Source organism: Mustela nivalis (genome assembly GCF_964662115.1).
Source record: "Mustela nivalis genome assembly, chromosome: 18".
In the NCBI taxonomy this organism is placed as follows: Eukaryota; Metazoa; Chordata; class Mammalia; order Carnivora; family Mustelidae; genus Mustela; species Mustela nivalis.
The window spans coordinates 20,705,059-20,727,344 of NC_139037.1; positions in this window are offsets into that span (position 1 = coordinate 20,705,059).

A 22,286-nucleotide genomic window follows, 5' to 3' on the forward strand; every position below is an offset into this window, starting at 1 on the left:
GCTATTATTTTTGGCAGGAGTCTTTTCTTACATTTTTTTTTTTTCTTTTTGTTTCGCCTCTCTGGTAACAAAAGGGGGAAAAAGTTTAAATGGGAGAAGATTGCATAGAGTTGGGGATTAACATATTTAATTTACATAATGTCAGTGTGTTAAAGACTATGGAGGTGCAGTAGTATAAAATATTCTTAGTTAAAAAGCAGCTCAAAATAGGAACCTCTTTATTGTGCACATTTCACCAAGTTCATTGTGCAGCTAAATTAAAAAAGAACACCATTTTCTCTGCAAAGGCATCATGAGATATACATGGTGGTATAATTATTTAGGAAAAAGAGTAGTTCTTCATTTGATTCACTCCCCAGGTGATGTAATGAAAACATCATTGATGATATAATTTGACCCTCCTGGCCCGTCAAAATGGTAATGTCCACATAGAAACATAGCACCAGATTTTAAATTTTAACAATACATAGTCAGTGATGTGGGAAAGTCTTTTTTTTTTTTTTTTTTTTTTTTTTTAAAGTAGAGTCATCAAAATCTCCCTCTGTGAAAGGCACAGCAGGCTGCATAGTTGCTCTCCCTCTTGGATGCCACTAATGCTGGCTGGCAGCTTTCACTCAGAAAGAGTTTCTATAGAAAGACCACAGTGCATTCTTCTTTACCCAGCATGTTTAGCCTAATGCCTGCATTGGAACAGCATTCCAGGAGTCTTAATTCCTAAGTGCAGCAACTCAAAAACTAGTCTCTTTCCAAAACTCAGCTCTCCTTCAGCCAGATGACTTTGGCTTGCTTTTTATCACAAAGTTGTTGTTTGGAAGCGAGGGAGGGGGAGAATGAGGATCAATGACCCAGAGTTAAGATCAATGCAGCATAATGATAACAACATGGCATTGGAGTAACTGAGTTCAAAGAATCCCTTGAGTGGAGAAAATGCTTTGTCCCTTGCATCTCATTTTCTTTCAGGTATAGGGAACTTCAGTGTTGTGATATTCATGGGTGCTCTCCATTCCTACATATTCTTTATCTTGGAGAATCCTGAGTGACAATCATATGAGTAAATTTGAGAAAAATGGAGTCATAAGCTTTTAGTTGCATTTCTGCCTCTTGAGTTCAAGTCAACATGTGTCTAATAGTCCTACAAACCTTATTACTTAGATAGACATGTTCTAAGTGATTAGGCCTGTGTCCCTGGCTCATACTCATTTGGGACCGGGTAACTCCATTTAAAATTCTGGGTAAATAGTAACAAGCTCATCCAGCTAATGGATCTAATGTTGCATCCTCTGATCTTATCCTTCTTTGAAAAAAACCAAAGGTATATTGTGGTTTCCATATGTATTCTTTGTTCTATTATCAGGTTGTTCCAAACCCATGTTTGAAAATGAGCGCTATCTATATTATAGATACCTATTGAGAGTTCAGTCCCCATCCCCCCAAAAATTATATTGTTGACCAGGACAAGTCTGGGTGCTAGGTCTGTCCTAGACAGGAATGTCCAGAATGATTGTTTTTTTATATGATTATATTCATAACCTGTCCTTCCTTAAAATGGTGCTCCTAAATGAAGAGAACAAATTTCAGTGTCTCTGGCTCCATACATACCTTTAATGATTTGGTCATTCTTTTCATTTCCCCACATTAGTATTTCCCCCAACTTCTATATCCCTTCAGGCTTTGGCTCATATTCAACCTTTTATCTGGAATGATTACAACTTTCTTCTCCGGTGGATAATTTCACCTGGCTCATCTTTCAAAGCCAAACTCATATATTTTCTCTTCTGAGAAATTTTATTAATTTGTTTTTATCTCTGTGTTCTCAGGGCTCCTTATTCATATCTTTACAATTCATTCATCACATTGTAACATAATTAATTAAGCGTGTGTTGTGGTTTTTTTTTCCCCCTTCCTGAGGAAGTTATGACCCCTAGAGGATAGAGACGATGAATTTACCACTTCTCTCCTTATGGAGCTTGAATAACACTAAGTATTAAATATATATGGAATACAATCCATAGCACTTGCAGAAAGTGTAATTTGGATTTATAAAGTGTGAAATAATTTTTTAAAAATCTCTATTATTTAAAAAGGAAAAAAAAAAAAACTCCTTTAAGATACAGATCATCAAACCCTTTGTTTTACCTTAGTATCCTTATGTCCTTTGCATTTATGTTGTTAGTTTCTTCTCCCTTTAACTTAATAACTAGGTATTGGTTACTTGTGCTTATAAACCAAATGTTGATCCTTATGTGATCAAATTATATACAACTGAATAATGAATGTGTTGTATGGTATTACAACAGCTTTGTGGTATTAGAGAACAGTTTTTTGGAGAACTCTAATTAAGAAAGAACTTTTTTCTATAAACATTATCTAGTGAAAGTTAATAATTTTTTTTAAAGATTTTATTTATTTATTTGACAGAGAGAGATCACAAGTAGGCAGAGAAGCAGGCAGAGAGAGAGAGGGAAGCAGGCTCCCTGCTGAGCAGAGAGCCCGATACGGGACTCGATCCCAGGACCCTGAGATCATGACCTGAGCCGAAGGCAGCGGCCCAACCCACTGAGCCACACAGGCGCCCCGAAAGTTAATAATTTTATAGAGAGAATTCATCAATATAAAATATTTTAACATTAACAATAAAATGACAACTAACAATAATTATTACATGTCAAAGACTTTTTAAAGCAGTTCACAAATATTAAATCACTTAGTGTTCAGGACAACACTGTTCTATGTCTTCATTTCCCCCACTTTATAGCTGAGAAAAATGAACTGTCCAGGTAGGAAATATCTCCATTAGTATCTGAATCAAGTAAACCAACTCCAAGTCTCATACCCCAACTTAATGTCACTATTATGGAAATTAAAAAAAAAAAAATCCTCATATAATTTTAGCATAGTTCATGCATTTTACTTACAGTTCTCAAATTCCATGAAAGGGCACAGGTCTGAAATAATATTTTTTTTTGTTTCCCTTCTATTCTCACAATATCATAACTACTCTAGCATAGCATAGCTACTTTTTAAATTTCTTGTGTTTGTTCATGGGCTCTGTAAATTCTCCCCAAACCCCAGTCAATGTATGTCTTTTCCTACTCACTCTTCTCCCTTACCATCTCACAGTTCCTTTGACCAAAGTCCAAAGGAACAACCAAGAAAGAAGATTCCTCCTCACTTCAAATATTACTTTCTTAAGAAGGTTAGGCCCAGCTAGCCAAACTAAAGCATCTCCCTCTCATCCTCTAACCCATGACCTCCTTTAAACCTGTTAATACCTGATTTTACTTTATTAAATTACCAATTACCTGAGTGCTGTCTGTTCCTCATTCCTCCTAATACATAAGTTCCTTAAATGAAAAACAGATCTTGGGGCGCCTGGGTGGCTCAGTGGGTTAAGCCGCTGCCTTCGGCTCAGGTCATGATCTCGGGGTCCTGGGATCGAGTCCCGCATCGGGCTCTCTGCTCAGCAGGGAGCCTGCTTCCTCCTCTCTCTCTCTGCCTGCCTCTCTGCCTACTTGTAATCTCTCTGTCAAATAAATAAATAAAATCTTTAAAAAAAAAAAAAAAAAATGAAAAACAGATCTTGATTACCACTCAGTCTAAAAACGGAGCAAAACAAAGACTAATGAAAAACACTAGTCTGACTAGCACATACATGTGTATAGAGGGTAAATAAAGCCTGAGGACTTTGTAGTTAAGGTTGGTGGGAGAAAGAGCTTGAGGACATTCACATTAAATAATTTTATAATAAGTGTTAAATTTTAATAGTGATTTTTATATAATATTATATATTATTATGTGTAGACTATATATACCCACATACACCTAACATGCATGTCTAGATATACTATACTGTCTATTAACTCACATACCATGAATGAGCAAAACAGATAAGCCCTCACATAGTAAATAAGAAATAAATAGGAAATAAATATGTGGGATGCAGCTGAAAATCCAGACAAGACCTAGTTTAACAACTGTTATCAAATTTTTGATTCCTTCTCCATGTCCTGGGTAAAGAATATCTCTAGTTATTGTTGTAAATATAGACAACACTTGACTCCAATATTAAGAATGAATCATTCATTACATATTAGGCATTGAGTATAATATTCTGTGTATATTGTTCTTTCTGTTTTTTGATTCATAACCATGCTAATGAGAAAGGCATTTTTATTGCTCAGATAAATTTGGGGAAACTGAGGCTTAGAAAGGTAATTGGATTGCTCTAGCTTAAGGAGCGGGGATTCCTGCCTAAGTTGGTGAATTCAAAAGTCTATAGTCTTAGCCATGATGCTATATCTTATTGAATATCATAAAGTGTCCAGTACAAAATTGGGCAAATCTAGAAATTAACAACCCTCATCCATCCACACTCTGTCCTAGCCCTGTCCAGAACAGACAGTTAAAAGAAAGCATTTATCTCTTATTTGTTATTGTGATGAGTGAGACCGATATTGTAGGTGTTTATTTTTACTTTCTTGCCGCAAATCTGCCACACATATACTGAATGCTTTTTCCCATTCTCAGTCTTCCATGTCAAGAATAATTTTCATATCAACTAATAGTACATCGGGGACATTTTGTTTACAATTATTTGCATCTGCCAGAAATAAGGGCTGTTCTTGTTTTACAGTACAGTCTTTGGGTTGGAGTACTTACAATACTTGGCAGCTATATTCCCAGGTGCAAGGCAATGGATTCTAAAAGAAATTTAACATGAGAACAATACACCCCTGGCAACAGTAGTCAAGACAGCATATTGTGTTTATTTCTCCAAACTTGTAAGGCTTTAGATGGGAGTCTTCCCTTATTACTAGCACTTTGCTGTCATTTAAATCTGCTTACAGTATACAAATCTATGTGAAAAGTTGGAAGGGTAACAATTAGAGAAGAAATGGTGCTCTTTTAACCATCCATTTTCTGCACGAGATTTTACTCTCCTTCTGTATACTTATTTATGGTAACTGCTTTTAGAATAACAGTGAACTAAAGATGATACAAGGAACAATAGGTATTATTTATTGTGTATAAGCTCTCTAAGAAATCAGACAAAATCTGTATTTTCTTTATTGTATTCCAAAAACAGGTGGCACATTGTAGTATACACTGTAGCCTTAAAAATTGCCAAAGAATTGCTGGCCTACTTCTGTTTTATCATCTCTATCTATCTTACTTCCAAAAAAATAGTATCAACACCCTTTTGCTGATTAGAAAACACTGCCTTGTAAAGATATGTCCAAATTCATATAGTAATTTAATAGAAAATATTTTCTTGGGGCGCCTGAGTGGCTCAGTGGGTTAAAGCCTCTGCTTTTGGCTCAGGTCATGATCCCAGGGTCGTGGAATCGAGCCCCGCATTGGGCGCTCTGCTCAGCAGGGAGTCTGCTTCCTCCTCTCTCTACCTGCCTCTCTGTCTACTTGTGATCTCTGAGTGTCAAATAAATAAATAAAATCTTTAAAAAAATATGAAAGTATTTTCTATCTTTTTCCAGAATGACCCTCAGACTTAAGGCTTCCATTTTCAAAGGCATTTTTCTTGAGATATTTTTTCAATTATTGAATGTTTTGAACATGGTAAGACAGTGGAAAGTCCACATAAACCTTGGAATTACAAAAGCTAAGGCTGAATTCCAGTATTGTATATTAGATGCACAACTCCTTTCTAATTTTCCCATCTTGAAATCAGATGGTAAAGATATTATATAGATATTACACTTAGGAGAAGCAAGTAAACAATATCAAAGTCCTGACACCTAACGGACTCTTAATACTTATTTATATTTTGTCCCTATTGGGGCATGTTTCTTTAAGTACTAATCACAGATTCTGGTTAATGAACAGTGCCTAATGAATTCTCAGTGAAGGCCAAATGAGGAACAATGTGTTTGTTAATATCTGACCAGGTTAAAAACAGATGGAAATATATCCCTCTATCTTTTCTTATGTCTGAATGCAACACAGTCAGGAATAAAGAATAAACTGGATTACTACATCTTGCACCACTAATTACTAAAACGTTGGCCTTTTCAAGTTATGAGATTTCTCAACCTTATTTTTCTTACCTATAAGTTTAGCCTCCTAATAGATACAATTAAATGAAAAAACTCAGTGAGTCACCCAGGATAAGTGCATCATAAAAGAAACTTGATACAGGTTTGCCTTTATTTACACAGTTAGGTATATGGAGCTAACACAAACCCACAAAACTAAGTTTTCCTAAAATTCTGGCATGGTAGAACAGAGATGACTAGAGGGTTTTGCTTTTCTTCCTTGTCTTTATTCTTTATTTTCCAGTTTTTCTAAAAGAATACTTACCCCTTTTCTAAAATCCTGTACATTAGGGTTTCTTTAATATTATTCTTTGTATCTTACTACAAAGTTTATAAGCCACTATTTGCATATTTCCTCATGTTTCATCAGACACATATGCTTTATAATTTCATTTAGTTTTTATAAGATTTTAGGTTTTTGGTTTCTTTTCTTTCTGAAATAGCATTAGAGTGAGCATCTTGTTTTGGTTATTTGTAAGAAAATAAGTAGGGTGCCTGGATGGCTCAGTGGCCTTTGGCTCAGGTCATGATCTCCGGGTCCTGGGATCCAGGCCCCATTGGGCTCTCTGCTCAGTGGGGAGCCTGCTTCCCCTTCTCTCTCTGGCTGTTTGTGATCGGTCAAATAAATAAATAAAATCTTAAAAAAAAATAAAAGAACATTATTTATTTACCTATTATATGTTAATCTGTACTTGTTAAGAGATATCTTTAGGGCAATATCATCTAGTTACTTCCTCCGAAGTCTTTATCAAAAGGAAGATACTACTATAATTGCTATTCTGCTTTAGAACACAAAGCAAGGTCAACGTGAACAGGAAGACATTGTTTAAAGGCTAATAATCAGAGGGAGAAGACTTACTCTTAAGTGTTTGATTTAGGAAAGCGTCTTTATAATGCTTAGTTAATGCATTAATTTTATACTTGGTAAGTAATGGGCATCAAAAAAGAATTATGTGATCCCCAGTGACCACACATTAAAAAAAAAAAAATCTTAATGAATGCTAAGCTTTCAAATTAACTCATTGTTCTTTTGGCAACTCAGTGTGTGGATTTGACAGAGGAAAAAAAAAATGTAGGTCACTCTAAAAAGTAGATAAGCTAAAATTTGTGTTAAGTAGATCACATTATTATATATCTATTGGAAGTAGACCTGTGAAAATTTAGAGCTGTAATTAGAAAAGTCATGTAGATTTTTTTTTAGTTGCTGTAGTGGAAATGTTGTCATTCTAGTTTCTTCTTTATAAATAATACCAGATGGATTGAAGTCAGATGGTCTTTTTAAAAGAAAAATAAATAAATTCAACAAATATTAATGTTTTATTATTTTATTTGATTATAAGAATTCAACAACATAAAACATATCCCACCCCCCCCCCCCACACACACACACATTGCAGTTTGCATTTAAAAATATTTAAAAGTGCTCAGGGCACCTGGGTGGCTCAGTTGGTTAAGACTCCAACTCTTGATTTTTGGTTTAGGTCATGTTCTCAGGTTGCTGAGATCCAGCTGGGGTGTGAGGCTCTCCCTGCCTGAGATTCTCTCTCTCTCTTTCTCCCTATGCCCCTCCTACTCCCTGCTCCCCACCAGCCAAAAGAAAAAAGAAGAGGAAGAAGAAGAAGGAGGAGGAGGAGGAGGAGGAAGAGGTGAGGGGGAGCGGAAGGGGGAAGAACACATGGCAAAGGCGAAAATATGCCTATACTTGAATCATTTGCATTGAAACATGGTTGATATAAGATAGATCATGCAATAGTTTTTTGCAAATATCTGAAATATTTGGTGGCTGGTCTTCAGCCACCCTTTGTATTAACCTTTGAGATTCTCACATGTGGAGAAAGACTGCAACAGAATTAAAGAGATAGACCTCATAGAATCTAAGGTTCTTTAGAGTTTCTCATTCTGCAGATTCAGAATTACCAAAGTCTCAGTGAAAGGCCATTTTACCTGAGACTATAACAGTGTGTACTACTGTGATAAGGACAGATTCAAGGATGTGCAGGTAGTTTGCTGAATGATTTAAAGGAGATATTTGTGTGGACAATTTATTTCCCTTTCAGTTTCAAATTTTAGTTCCATGCCCCCTTTCATCCTGCAGATAGTGTAATAACTGTGACCTCAATTCACAGCTAGACTCTCCCTATACTGACAGAAGTGCATCTGGGATTAAATGGCCTTGCATTGCCATGTCAAAAAGTGCAATGTAGGGAAAAGATAAGGAAAAGAGGACAGGAAAAAAGACCTGCTGGTAATTCCTCAATTCTTCAAACCCTAGAAGTGAGAAGCAACTGATTTCTGGTTATATATTGTGGAATAAAAAACTACACACACCTTTAGTTTATTTTAAATGGATCTCAATATATTATGGACCAGGGCACATCAGGGACCACTTGTCTCTGTTCTTGATGTCTCTGATCTGGTGGAGTGACTTAAGTACTTTGTGGGGTGTTTGTCTGTCTGTCTCTCTTTCTTCCTTTCCCCATACCACTTTTCATGTGGCTAGTTTGGGCTTTCTCACAACATGGCTGCCTAAGAGTACTCAGACTTACTCCTCAATGGCTTGCTATGCCACAAAACTAAGACAGAGGTTGCCTGTCTTCAAAAGTGGGTACTGAGCTAGCATAGCATCACTTCAGTGATACAGTATTTGTCAATGTGGTTAAAGGCCTTCTCAGATTCAAAGGAAGGTGATAAATATCCCATCTGTCAATGGGAGAAGTGTCAAGATTCTTATGACCATTTTAAATCTGTCACAATGTAACTTCAAATTATTCCTTCCACAAAAACTCCAAAAATGTGTTCTAAATGTTCTGTTGGAAGCATCAGTATTTCACAGGGTTGGATAGATAAGGGGAAAGAGATGAAGAGAAATAGAAGAAAAAAAAAATAGATGACAATTTTTTTTTTTTTTTAAAGATTTATTTATTTATTTATTTGACAGAGAAAGATTACAAGTAGGCAGAGAGGCAGGCAGAGAGAGAGAGGAGGAAGCAGGCTCCCTGCTGAGCAGAGAGCCCGATGCGGGACTCGATCCCAGGACCCTGAGATCATGACCTGAGCCGAAGGCAGCGGCTTAACCCACTGAGCCACCCAGGCGCCCTAGATGACAATTTTTAAAAATATTTTATTCATTTGAGAGAGAGTGAAAAAGAGCAAGAAAGAACACAAGTGGTGGGAAGGGGCAGAGGGAGAAGTAGACTCCCCGCTGACCGTGGAACCAGACATGGGAAGTGGGGCTCTGATCTCAGTACCCAGAGATTGTGACCTGAGCCAAAGACAGGCATTTAACGGACTGACCCACCCATGTGCCTGAAGATGGCAAATAAAATTAAAGCTATCCATTTGAGACCTAACCTCATTGGAATTATTTTTTTTAATTTATATTAAAATCAACATCTATGATTTGGGTTCTTCTAGCTGAATTTTTGGGACCTCATTTCTGCTCTTACATCATCATTTTTATAAGCATCACTGTTGCAATTTTTTTGTCTTCATTTCCAGATTGTTTAAAGGGAGACTATGCCTCACTCGAAATCCTACTCAGTCACTTATTAATAACCTTAGGAAATACATCAATCACTCTGAGCTTCAATTTTGTTATCTGTATAATGGTGGTAATAAAAGTATTTGCCTCACTGGGTGGTTGTGTAGAAGACATATGTTAAGTTATATGCAATGACTACTGTTGGGCACAAAGCAGAAATTTCATGGGATTTTGCTGAAATAATTTGCAGCTTCTCAAAGTAAGGACCTCACTGGAAATATCCAAGTGTTTTGGGAGAGCAGGGTGATTAAATATGTGTGAATGAAATAAACATTTTGATGATTTGAATGCTTTAGTAGGGAAAGGTATCATCTCTTCTATATTTTACCTGGTTGGTAGTTGATACTATCTGTTCCCTTGGTATAGATGATCTTTTTTTTATGCTGTGGCTACAAAGTTTCTCTATTTGGCACAGACTTAGCTTTTTAACTCCAGACTGGTATATAATTGATTGTACAGAAGTTCTTTGAACCCTTCATGTCTCATATTCAACTTACATCATGAGGATTTTTTTTACCTTCAGTTTGATCATGCAATTCAAGAAATAGAGCAATAAGTAAAGCAGAAAATGAAAGTCCCCTTAACTTTATCTGCAAAATTAAAAAAAAAATCCACTAATAAAGATTTTGGCATCTATACTTTCAGATGTATTTCTTTTCATGTATAGCTAGGGAAATAAACATAGACGGGTAAAAATATGGAGGAGTTGAATAGGTTTATTTGACCAAGAAAGTAAATTTATTCCTATCCCATATGATTTGAAGATCAAAGTAATAATGTGAAAGTGGTACATAGTATTTTCTGATCTGTTCTATAAAATTATCCATTATGGCATCCTTCATATTGAGTTCTTATCCTTCCACTATGATTCTGGATTTTCATCACTTCAACGAACAATATTCTTATTTACTGAAAAACATAATTATTTATTCAATGTGTATACTATGTATCCTTCTTTATGTGCTAGATATGTGAAAATAAAGTATACTTCCTTAGAAGATTATAGGAAAGAGGACAGTTGATGAAATCATGTACTGTTGGGAGTCATGCGCAAGCCTTCAAGGCAAAATGGAACAAGGTGCTTAATCACTAATATGATGATGCTTTATATTATTTAATGTTTTGATCGGTAATCCTTTATTGTTGAAGCTTAGTCTAACTGTACTGCAAAATCCTCAAGAGCACAGGCTATGGAAGCAGAATTTCTGAGATCCAATTCTATCTTTGACAGTTATTATGACATTAGCCAAATTGCTGCATCTGTAAGTCTCAGTGTATGCATCTGCAAACGCTTATGTTGTGAGAATTAAATGACAAAATACATGTAAAGGACATGGAAGAGTGCCATGCATACTGAATACTTAGATGCCAGTCAAAATTAAAAGGGGAAGAGAAGGGAATGGGGAAAAGGAGGGTAGTTCAGTGAAGGTCTTTTAGACCACCATAAAATATGGACTGTAGCATTCCAAGAGATGGTTTCTGTTGAAAGATTTTGGCACAGAGTGCTGTGGTCAGGATTTAGATGAAAGAGAAGGTAGGAAGAATGTAAACTCACACAGAAGCAGAGCTCATTAACCAGACACCACCTCCTGAGCAAGGGACCTCTAGTGGTACTTGGTGTGACTGAATGAATGCCTAGCAGTTTTCCTTTCCATTGTATAAAACTTTCCATAGCCATGAGTTTTCAAATATCTGTTATGTGATTCAAAGACTAAAAAGACTTCCCACACTTTGCCATTCTCCAGGTGTATATAACAGCCCCAAAATATGTTTTGGATTTCAAGCTCAGGATTAAATTTGGGAATAATTTCTAATCATTAGTGTATGATCCAGGTTCTGCTTTTTTTTTTTTTTTTTTTTTTTTTTAAATCTCAACTTTCATGCAAGCTCCTGACTTTGCCATACCACAATAATTTTAAAAAGGGCAGTTTCCTTACTTTTTTATGGGTAGCCTCCAAGTATTTGTAAGAATATTATTTAGAGAATCAAACAGGCAATTATCTAAATCAAAGAGGTTTAACTTAGTGAATGTTCTACATATTGAAGTTATTTTGACTTTGATGTTCAAGTGAGCCTAAATGCGAATGTCCATGTGTCATGTATAAATAGAGTTTATACATTGTCAGTGAATCTATGTTCTCGATCCCACAATAATTTTTTATAAGTGATTCCCAAAGTGCATCTCTGAGTTTGACCCAGGTGAAGCCAGTGCCGTCTGTTCATAGGCAACAGAGAGCTGAGATTGAGGAGGCAGAGTGCAAAGGTTCAATATTCAGTTACTGAAAGAAATTTCAGATTTAATGAGACACAAATAAAAACAGATAATTGTGGCTGTGGATCCGAGAGGTAAGGTGTGGAGTCCATGCATGACTGAACAGGAAAAGTGCTGCTTCCTGTAGCACATTAGAAGACTGCCAGACAAGTGTGATTAGGGCAATTTACACATGAAATTTGATTATGAATAAGAGGATTCCCCTTCTTTCCATTCACGTTACGTGAGGGAAATTTGTGAGTGGTCTTAATTAAAAATAACTGGAACCTGATTGGCAGTTGGGCGTTAGGTTGGAAACTGGCAGCTGCTAACAGGAGAGGAGATGGAGAATTAATCACAAGTGAAAGATTTGTCAGAAAAAAGGACTGAGTGCATGCAGTCAGTCATCCATCCTGCGCCTCCACAATCGGCAATTCTCCTGAGGATGCAGCCTGCTAGGCTGGCTTCCGCAGTATGGCAATCAATATCACACTTCTCAAACATAGAGTCTAAAGTGATGCAGAATGTTGGCAACGGTATGCAGGTGTGGATAAGGCAAAATTCTGACTTGCCCTATCACCAAACAACTCTATCTTCTCTGCATTTATGATTTCCTTTAGAAGTCAAACTGTAAAAATTATTATTACACTCTCACTATGATAATGAAGAGGGAGGAGGAGGAGGGGAAGGATAAAGGCAGGGAAAACTTTCTGGAACATTTTAAAGGTCACATAACTCTTCTAATAGTTTTCTTTTTTTAAATAAAAACTCAGTGTGATAACAGATGGGTTTAGCATAAAAATGAAATAGGATAAACATAGATAACCTGAACAATCTATCACTATCATTAAACTATAAGAATAAGAATAAAGTAAACTTTCAGTATTTAATAATACAAACCTTTTATCTCCTTGCGTTGTACACACATGGTATCATCCAAGGTAAATACAATGAGATAGGTGTTATTACTGCCATTTTATGGATTTAAAAAATGACACCCTGATAATCAGTAGGGTTTAAATCATAATTTGTAATCATAATGAGTGTATGGTCTAGATTATGTCAATTTTCTTTCTCATTTAAAACATTCTCTGTTTCTCTCTCCTATCTCTTTCTGCAGTTATCTCTGCTTTTTCTGCTTGTGCTAGCAAATGGCCAGCTATGGCTTTCCCAGACCTGCCTTCATATCACCTCAGGCTTAAATGATTTAAGATCTTGTTAATGAATTTCAGAATTAGGATATGCACCCAGACTTGGATTCTTAATTCAGAACAATTCAAAATTTTATATAAATAAATAAGTTGAAGGTTAAGTTACTTTCCCCCGATAGAAGGAATAGAAAAATAAATTAAAAGGGAGAAGCTGGGATGATATTGCAATGTAATAATGGGACTGAAGATAAGTCACAGAGGAGTGTCTGTGTTACATTAATACATAACTTCTCCCCTGAGATTTTTGGCTCCTAATGTAGCCTTGAGATTTCTGTTATATGAAAACACATATTTATGTAAGGAATAAGATAAAATCTGGAATTTCTATGATCTTCCATTACCTAGAAAAGCTATAGGAAAGACATTAAATAAGAAATGGAATTGTAAACCTGTTGTAGGTATTTAATAAATTTGAATGACCAAATGACTGAATTAATGCAGTCTCTCCAGAACATAACAGTAAATGAGATATTTTCTGTGTTTGAAATACAACTCAGAGTATCCAAAACATTTAAATAGGTTCAGTGAGACTTGACAAGCCATGAGTATGAATGATCTCTTTCTGTAACACTGATGGTAAATTAAAACAAAATGAAACAAAACAAAACCCAACAACAAACACAACAAACTCCAAAAAACCCATAAATCATATTAAAAAAAAATAAAACATCTAGTAAGGGAATGAAAATAGTACTTCTAAAGAACTATGTAAAGAATGGTGACATTTATGAATCATATCTACTACTTGAAGCTTTATGGATTAAATGCCTTTGTGTGTACACATCAGTCTGTAAGTGCTTCAGAGAGAGCTGACACACAGACAATGTAGGTGGAACTTTTTCATTTCTTTCTTGCACCTCACCCTTTTCCCCTTGTGTGATATTTTTTCCCTTCTTCTTTCTGCTTCCTCTTTTATTTATTTTCTTTCATAATCCCCACCTGAAATATAATTATTGTTCTCTTGGTTTTACAGAAAAGAAAACTGTGACTTAGTACCATTAAACAACTTGTCCAGAATCTTAATTAGTAACTGTTGGAACTGAAACTTATACCTAGCTTGGTCGGTGTCCAAATCAAAAATGTGTCCACATTCAAAAATATTTCCTCCCCTCTCAAATTCTAGTCCATTTTCCCAATTTTGTCATTTATGGATGGAGATCTCAAACTCTGGTTACTGAATTACTGAGGAGTCCAATTTAGTTTTAGTTTGAGAATTGCTGACATATGAGTCTAAATATTTCACCAAGCCTACTACCATTGCATCAAAGCAGCCTTTGATAAAATAGCATCATATTTTTCTAACATGATTCTTCAAGGATAGATCATGTGAACCAAATCTATAGGTTTATGTGAACCAAATCTATGGTTTGTCATCTCCATGTCTCATGCCATTTTTTATTTCCAGAAATTGCCTAGATAGGGATATAACCTGTACAGTGCAACTTAAAATAAAGAGACTTTTTATGGAACCCAATTGCAAGAAAGTCATTTGGGTCTCCTGTGAGCCCGGAATCAAGGAGTGAAATGCTATTGGATTGATGGTGACTGTGGTCTTCTGAGGACACCATAATCTCTTATCTCTAATTCTCTTTCTCTTTTTCTCTTCTCTTTCCACAATCACTTTTGTCTGCTTTTTCTGTTTCTTCAAGCACGTGACCAAATATCCCACAGGCCTGATTACACATTGCCTCTGATTTCAAAGCAGAGACTGACTGAACAGGATAATGTTGGATTTCAAACACCTAGGATAAAGAATATGATAGAGCCTTCATGGGAGGGAGGGAGGTTTGCCTCTGATCCAATCAGCAGTGGACTGGGGTAGGGTCATAATACCCTCTGACATCTTGGATGACGGTGTGATGGTCAACTGAGAAAGCAATGTAGGCCTTGAAAATGAAAATGAAGGACTGGAGAAGAAATGATTAGCCTCTCTGGATCCAGGGTTGTCAGATTTAGAAGTTTAGTTAAGAAATGTCCTCAAAAGCTCATAAAATGAAGGGCATGAGACAAAGTAACTGAAATATACATCTTGACAAGCATAATATGTAAATTCTCATTTTCATTCCTTAACACATCTATTTAAGACAAGATAGCCATTGCATCCATGATTGGCCTTAGTCCTTCCTCTGTCTGCCAGAAGAATTTCTGAGGAAGTGAATGAGAAAGAATAAGAGAATGAAGAAAAGGAAGTAGGTTGTTTAGAGGATGGAGAAAAAAGGGAAGCTACCCTGAAGGACATAATACATCAGGGAATGGGAGAATGAGAAAGAGATACAGGACATTAGAAGGGGATGAAAGACCTCAACTAGCATGGATACAAAGAAGAAATATATACAGTATCGTTGTGTTTTATGAATTTAATCCTCTTTAATAGTTCTCAGCTTAGTAATGAAAGACTGGATTTTTTGATGAACTGTGCCATAATTGAAACTAACATTTCTTTTTTTTTTTTTTTAAAGATTTTATTTATTTATTTGTCAGAGAGAGAGCGCGAGCGAGAGCGAGCACAGGCAGACAGAGTGGAAGGCAGAGTCAGAGGGAGAAGCAGGCTCCCCGTGGAGCAAGGAGCCCGATGTGGGACTCGATCCCAGGACGCTGGGATCATGACCTGAGCCGAAGGCAGCTGCTTAACCAACTGAGCCACCCAGGCGTCCCAAAACTAACATTTCTTGATCCAGGATTTATGGAATAAGGATTTGACAAAAGGATATTGCTATGAGTATTTTCAAATTTGAAGATGGAACGTCTGTGTGAGGAACATTAAATGCTCCAAGGACTTTACAGTTTTTTATTTGACCTTTGAAGGGGTTTGAGAAAATAGGCTCTAGAGTTACTGGCTATGGTAGTAAAGGGTGAAGAGAGAAGATGTGGGTGAAATAGCACTGATTCCCTTCTCCATGCCAAGTACTAAATAGAATTTTTATGTAGTTATTTATTCCCAAATCCCTCTGAACCCCTTAACCCTATTTTTAGGCAAGATACTGAAACTAAGTAATGTTATGTCCCGCAGCTCAGTAATGGCCAGGTGTTAACTGACATCCTTCTTAATTCCAAAAGCCACAGTTACCCTTGTTCGTTAGACTTTCTCTCAGAATACAAAAACAGATTTGTCTGTTGTATTGTTTCATTTATTTTCTAAACATATAATTGGTCAAAATTTGATCTCCTTACACCATTTGTTTTCTAGCAATGCCATGAGTCAGGAACTCTGATTTACATATTCACAGTATCTTGGTAGGATTTCAAAATGAATGACATACGTTGGCACATACGTGAGTTCTCCCTTTGAAGTAAAAACAAGCTTAACAATAAGGGTAAGATCTTTTTTTTTTTTTTTTTCCTGGAACATTTTGGAGAGCTTTCAAGAAAATCTAAAGAATTTAGCAGAAAACAAAACAAAACAAAAACAAACAAACAAACAAAAACAAAAAAAAAAGAAAAAAAAACTGTAGAGAGGAGTTCACCGAGGAAAAATTTTTTAATTCACCAAATTCAGAAGAAAAAGTTTAAAAGTCTGAGGTCTTGAGTAACTGGTTCCACACCCTGGCTTTTTACAAATTGCCAGCTAGTAACCTTAGGCAAAAGAAAACCTCTCTCAATTTTCATTTCCCATCTATGATACTGATTATACTATCATTATTGCATAAAGTTGTAGTGAGCTTTAAAAGAGTCAAAATACGGTAAGCACTTGACCCAAAATCTAGCACCTAATAAAGGCTCTATAATTTTATCAATCGTCATCTTTGTGTCTGAGAGTTTTTCTTTCCCACATCTCCACTCTATTTCTTTAAAAAAAATCTTGGGAAAGCAGAGACTATGAAGTAGAAATGGAGGTGGTGACCTAATTTGCAACCAAACACTGGAGGAAGAAACTGAGAAAAGCATGTGGAGATGGTGGGATAACAAAAATACCAAAGCCAAACTAGGTGGATGCCAGGGGATTCTGGGAAAAAAGAGAAAGGAAGGATGGAAGGGGAGGGATTAAAAGGGGAAAAAAGGGAGAGAAGGAAGAAGGAAGTTATATGATAAACAACAGAGAAGTGTAAATTCCTTGAGAGGTTACCTGCTGTGTCATTATGTTTCCCTGATGTTTCATTATAGTAATTTAGAAGTGAAACAGATCATCTTGGTTTTTCTGTTTTTTGTTTGTTTGTTTGGTTGGTTGGTTGGTTTTTTGTTTGTTTGTTTGTTTTACTTTATTTTAGGCAGGGAGTAGTATGACTTGGGATCATGCAAAATTCATTTATGCGAAAAACAGGGGAAATTCGCATAATTCAGTTATAGTATAGGTCATAGTCAAATGACTCAGAGTTTGCTGAACACCAATAGAGTGGGTAAGAAGAAGCCTTTGCCATCATTGAGTCTTGAGTTGAATCTCTGTTCCACCCCTCACTAGCTATATAAATCTGTACATGTTACTATCCCTCCTGAAGCCTGAGCTCTCCTATATAAAATGATTATATAAAATAAAATAGTACATTTAAACTGTGTATAATTATATAATAGGTAGCTATGAGGGTTAAATGAGATCATATAAAGCACATGGCAAGTGTCCCCTTTATATGTTCCTTCTCCCTTGGGAGCCCCCGATCCACACTGTCCTCACCAAATCATTTTAAGGCAATTTTGTGGCATTCTGTCTGTAAAAATAGCTTTTTCCTTGGATCAGAGCTGCTTTTTGAGAACTTTCCAGGACTGCTGTGAAACTCTAGCCCCCAGCTGGATAGGAAAGGCAACTTTTGCTCTACACAAATCAGGTCAGGCACCTGCTTGGCCCAGCATCCCTGCTTGGCAGGGATAATCTATTACCTTTCTGACACTGGCATTGAGCCTATGTGATCATGGAGGATTTGCTCCCAATAACAAGTTCACCCTAACTTGTAATAGATTTAATTCCAACATTGCTTGACTTGCATATGAGCTGGAGCCACTACTTGTGCCTTCTACTAGAAACAGGACTAATGCATAACACGTGGAACATCCCTGCATCTTTCTCTGTAATGTAAGATTCCAGAAGTCTTATTTCTACCAAACTCAAATGAGGATAATATTGACTTCTTTGCTTGAAGCACAAGTGGGCCTGAAGTTCGCGTTAGAATACTTTCTCTCTATTTCCCAGTTTTTGTTGAAATCCTCAACAAAAGAATGAGTTCTCTGATATCTTGTAAATTGCATCTTTTCATGGTTGTTAACATTGCAGCTAAGGATTGATTTTTTTAAGATTTTATTTATTCATTTAGGAACGATACAGAGACAGAGCACAAGAAGGTGGAGAGGGAGAAGCAGTCTCCCTGCTGATCTGGGAGCTGGATATGGAGCTGGATCCCAGGACCTGGAGATCATGAGCTGAAGGCAGACACTTAACTTTCTGAACCACCCAGGTACCCCAATGATGAATTTTTATTTTTTAAGAATCATTTTATTTCATGTTTCACAAACAAAATATTCCCCATTTCTAGGATATGATATACCATAAACAAGTATGATATTAAATATTTTGTGTCAGAAAATATTAAAAACATGTATTTAACACATGAATAAAGAGCAACACTATTGATCTACCATCTGGATAAATAATAGCAAACTTATGTCTTAGACCCTACATGAGATGGGCATGTAATCATTGAAAAATTAAAATATATATGTTACCATCAGTGCACACTCATGTACGTGAAAGATCTGGGGTTTGCATCCAAGCCTGTTTGATTCCAGAGATCTGCTTTTTTCTACCATGACAAGAAAATGCCATTAAAACTCAGAGCATTTTCTAAAAGAGTACCATTTGGTGGTATCACTAAATAATAAAAAGGTCAGGAAAATTAAAACAGAAAAAAAAAAAAAACTAATTGCAAGTGTGACTGGTACTCCCAATGGAATACCATTATTGGTATTCTTCTGAGAACTTTACCAAGTAGAAAAAGTGTGGAAGGACATAGGAATCATTTGGGAATATAGCCAGGATGTGCTGAAATTAAACCAAATTTGAGAACCACCAAAAAGCCCCAGAGCAGCAATGCTGCTCAAAGTTAGTCTCTAAGCAGCAGCAGCAGATGGCAACATTTTGGGAAAGAAGCTTTCTCAGACACCACACAACTTCCAGGGTGGAACGCAACAGCCTGGGTTTCCTCAAGCCCTCTAGATTATTCTTCAGGTAGTTAAGGTTTGAGAACCACTAGGAGTATAAAGAACAATAGGAATAGAGAGAGGTTCAATGATCTCAATGAAATACTCTGGTGGCAACAAGGTAAGAAAGAGAAGGCAAACATCTTACTGCTTCTTTTCTGAACTCTGTAATACCGTAGGGTTTGTTTGCCCTGTTCAGAGTCTATTCTCTCCCTTACCTCAATATTTCATTTTGTGCACACCTGAGGGAAGAGTTTTCAGACAAAAAAGGAGAAATACTATAGTTAACAAAGCTACTTGCCTCAGAAGAAAATGATGGTAAGAAAAAAAATTTAGGGGTGCCTGGGTGGCTCAGTGGGTTAAAGCCTCTGTCTTGGGCTCAGGTCATGATCCCAGGGTCCTGGGATCGAGCCCTGCATTGGGGGTTCTCTGCTCAGCAGGGAGCCTGCTTCCCTTTCCTCCCTCTCTGCCTGCCTCTCTTCCTACTTGTGATCTCTGTCTGTCAAATAAATAAATAAAATCTAAAAAAAAAGAAAGAAAGAAAAGAAAAAAGAAAGAAAAATAAGTTCTGGTGCGGTCTTTTTTCCTCTAAGAAAGTTTATACTGATTGGCTCAGTAGATTAAGCATTGGCCTTTGGCTAAATCATGAACTCCAGTCCTGGGATCATGCCCCCTACCACCTGTCAGGCTCCCTGTTCATTGAGATGTCTCCTCCTCTTTCCTCTGCCTGCTCTTGATCTGTTGCTCTCTTTCTCCCTCTCAAATAAATAAATAAATAAAATCTTGAAAGAAAGAAAAAAGAAAGAAAGAAAGAAAGAAAGAAAGAAAGAAAGAAAGAAAGAAAGAAAGAAAGAAAGAAAGAAAGAAAGAAAGAAAATTAGTTAGTTTACAGTGTGGTCTTCAAAAGATATCAGAGTTTGGGCTGACTTGGGTTTTACTCCTGGCTCAGCCACTGTGCAAACTGGCTGACTACCTTGAGCCTTTTTAGATGGGGAGCCAATCTAACTGGTGGCAATATATAGCACTGGTGTGCTTTTCAGGGAGGACCAGTGAAAGAGGCCTTGCAACTCTTGTTTCACCTTGACATTTATAGGTAGGAAGGAAGAGACAGGGCCATAGTCATTGACCAGGTAGTTCATCAGGGGCACTTTCATAAATTTTCCTGTTTGGTGTAGGAACACTAAATATGCCTTGTTCTCAAATAGAGATGTACATGTTCTTCTACTCAGAGTACATGTAACATACCTAAACCCGTAAAATAAAGTGGGTGGAAGAAGGAGCTTCTGGGAGCTCTTGAATCTAACTCATCTCTTGTGTCACTCAAAATGGGAGGAGGCCAGAGTACATATTTCATGTTTTAAAAATTCTGAAGGTTATCCATATGGACCCTCTCCTATCCTCTAATTCCCTCTAACTCCCAACCCTCTCCTATCATTTCCTCCATATACTCTTATCTGTGACTGTTTTTCTCCTCTTCCTCAAGGAAACCTAAGAAAGAAAAAGAAAAAGTTCCAACCCTCCACCCTTCCTTATCCACCTTAGCCCTACTATCTCTAGCCTTCTCTAAAAAAGCAAACAAACAAACAAAAAAAACCCCAAAACAAACAAAAAATGGTAATGGAAAGTATACTCTGCTCAGACTCCTTAGGTTTTGAAGAGCGTATTCCCACATGGGTGGAAATAATTCAGAGACTTTCAGCCAAGGCTCTTCCCATCCATGGTAGTGGTCAGGTTCTTCTTGAAATTTGTGGGAAGAGACCACTCTGGACAGAACAACTATTTATTTGTTCTGAAGACAATACATATTCTACTTCTAAATGAGGATGAGTGTTCCTGCTATTAATATGATACTGACCGCCACCATTTTTTTATACAGAAATAACTCTACTATTATCAAGTTGCTCTGGCCCTCCAATAAGAGAGATTTTTGAATAATACAAATGTGTCCCCCCCCCCCCCACTGAGACCAGTCAAATGATAATACCTGGGGGCAATGTGGTCTTAGCATTAGAACTATTTTAGAAGGTTGTCTAGCTGATTCTAACATGTACCAGTGGGAACCTGTGTTTCAAGAAGGCTGAGAAGTGTCCTAATTGGCTCAGTCATCTTTGAATACATTCTTTCTAATCCCCCAAATTCATGAGATAGAAAGATGGGGTAGGACAGTCAACATTTTACATCATTTGAAGTTATTGTGGTAGACTAAATAAATGATACATATTAGGGAAACTAGTACTGATAGCTTGCTTATAGTTGGTGCTTAATAAATCATAAATATATCCATCTTTCTCTTTAGCTCTTCTTAGGAAAAAGAAAATAAAATGAATTGGCATTGACATACTCCAGGTGTAAGGACTTGGGAACTATTTCAGGATTAGGATCAAATTCTTCCTGTATATATATAGGGCCCCAACAGTCAAGTTTTTTTGAAATGCACAATGCTTTAATCTACTTCAAAAGATTAAATGAATTAACCCACTTGACAGTGCCAGGCATACCAGAGGAGCTCAGGATATACTGGTGACTGCCCTAGGGGCCCCATTTTTAGGACTGAGGTTACTAAACTGCCTTAAAGACTCAGTGTTAAGAATTCCATTTTCAATGGATTTAACATCTCCCAGAATACTAACAAAAATCAGTTCCCTCTGGTTATCTGTGGTGTCTCTAATTCTTGTTTATCTAAGCTGCCAACCAGTGCTTTTAACACTTCCTAATAATCACAGCCTCTGTGTCCCCATTATGGTCTCTGAAATGGCTACTTCTTTTTTTCAGGCTTCTCTGTTCTGGCTGGTAAATCAGTCTTCATTGTGCTGAGACTAGGCTTAAGGGAGGGGTTTCATAATCAAATTTTCCAAGTTACTCCTTCAAATAACAGTCTGTGTTCCTAGTTAAAGTCTTTCTTTTAACTAGCTTTTATTTCCCTTCAGCCAAGGACATTCATTTAGTTAGGCATATTCTGCACATTCACCCCACATACACATTATTTTATTCTTATTTCCCTTCTGACAGTTGACTCTGAATCTTGAATGTTTGCAGTGGTACTTGCAATAGCCAGGAGGAAGTCTTAGTAGCTGAATGTTGCTTCAATACCTTTTAGGTTTCATTTTTCT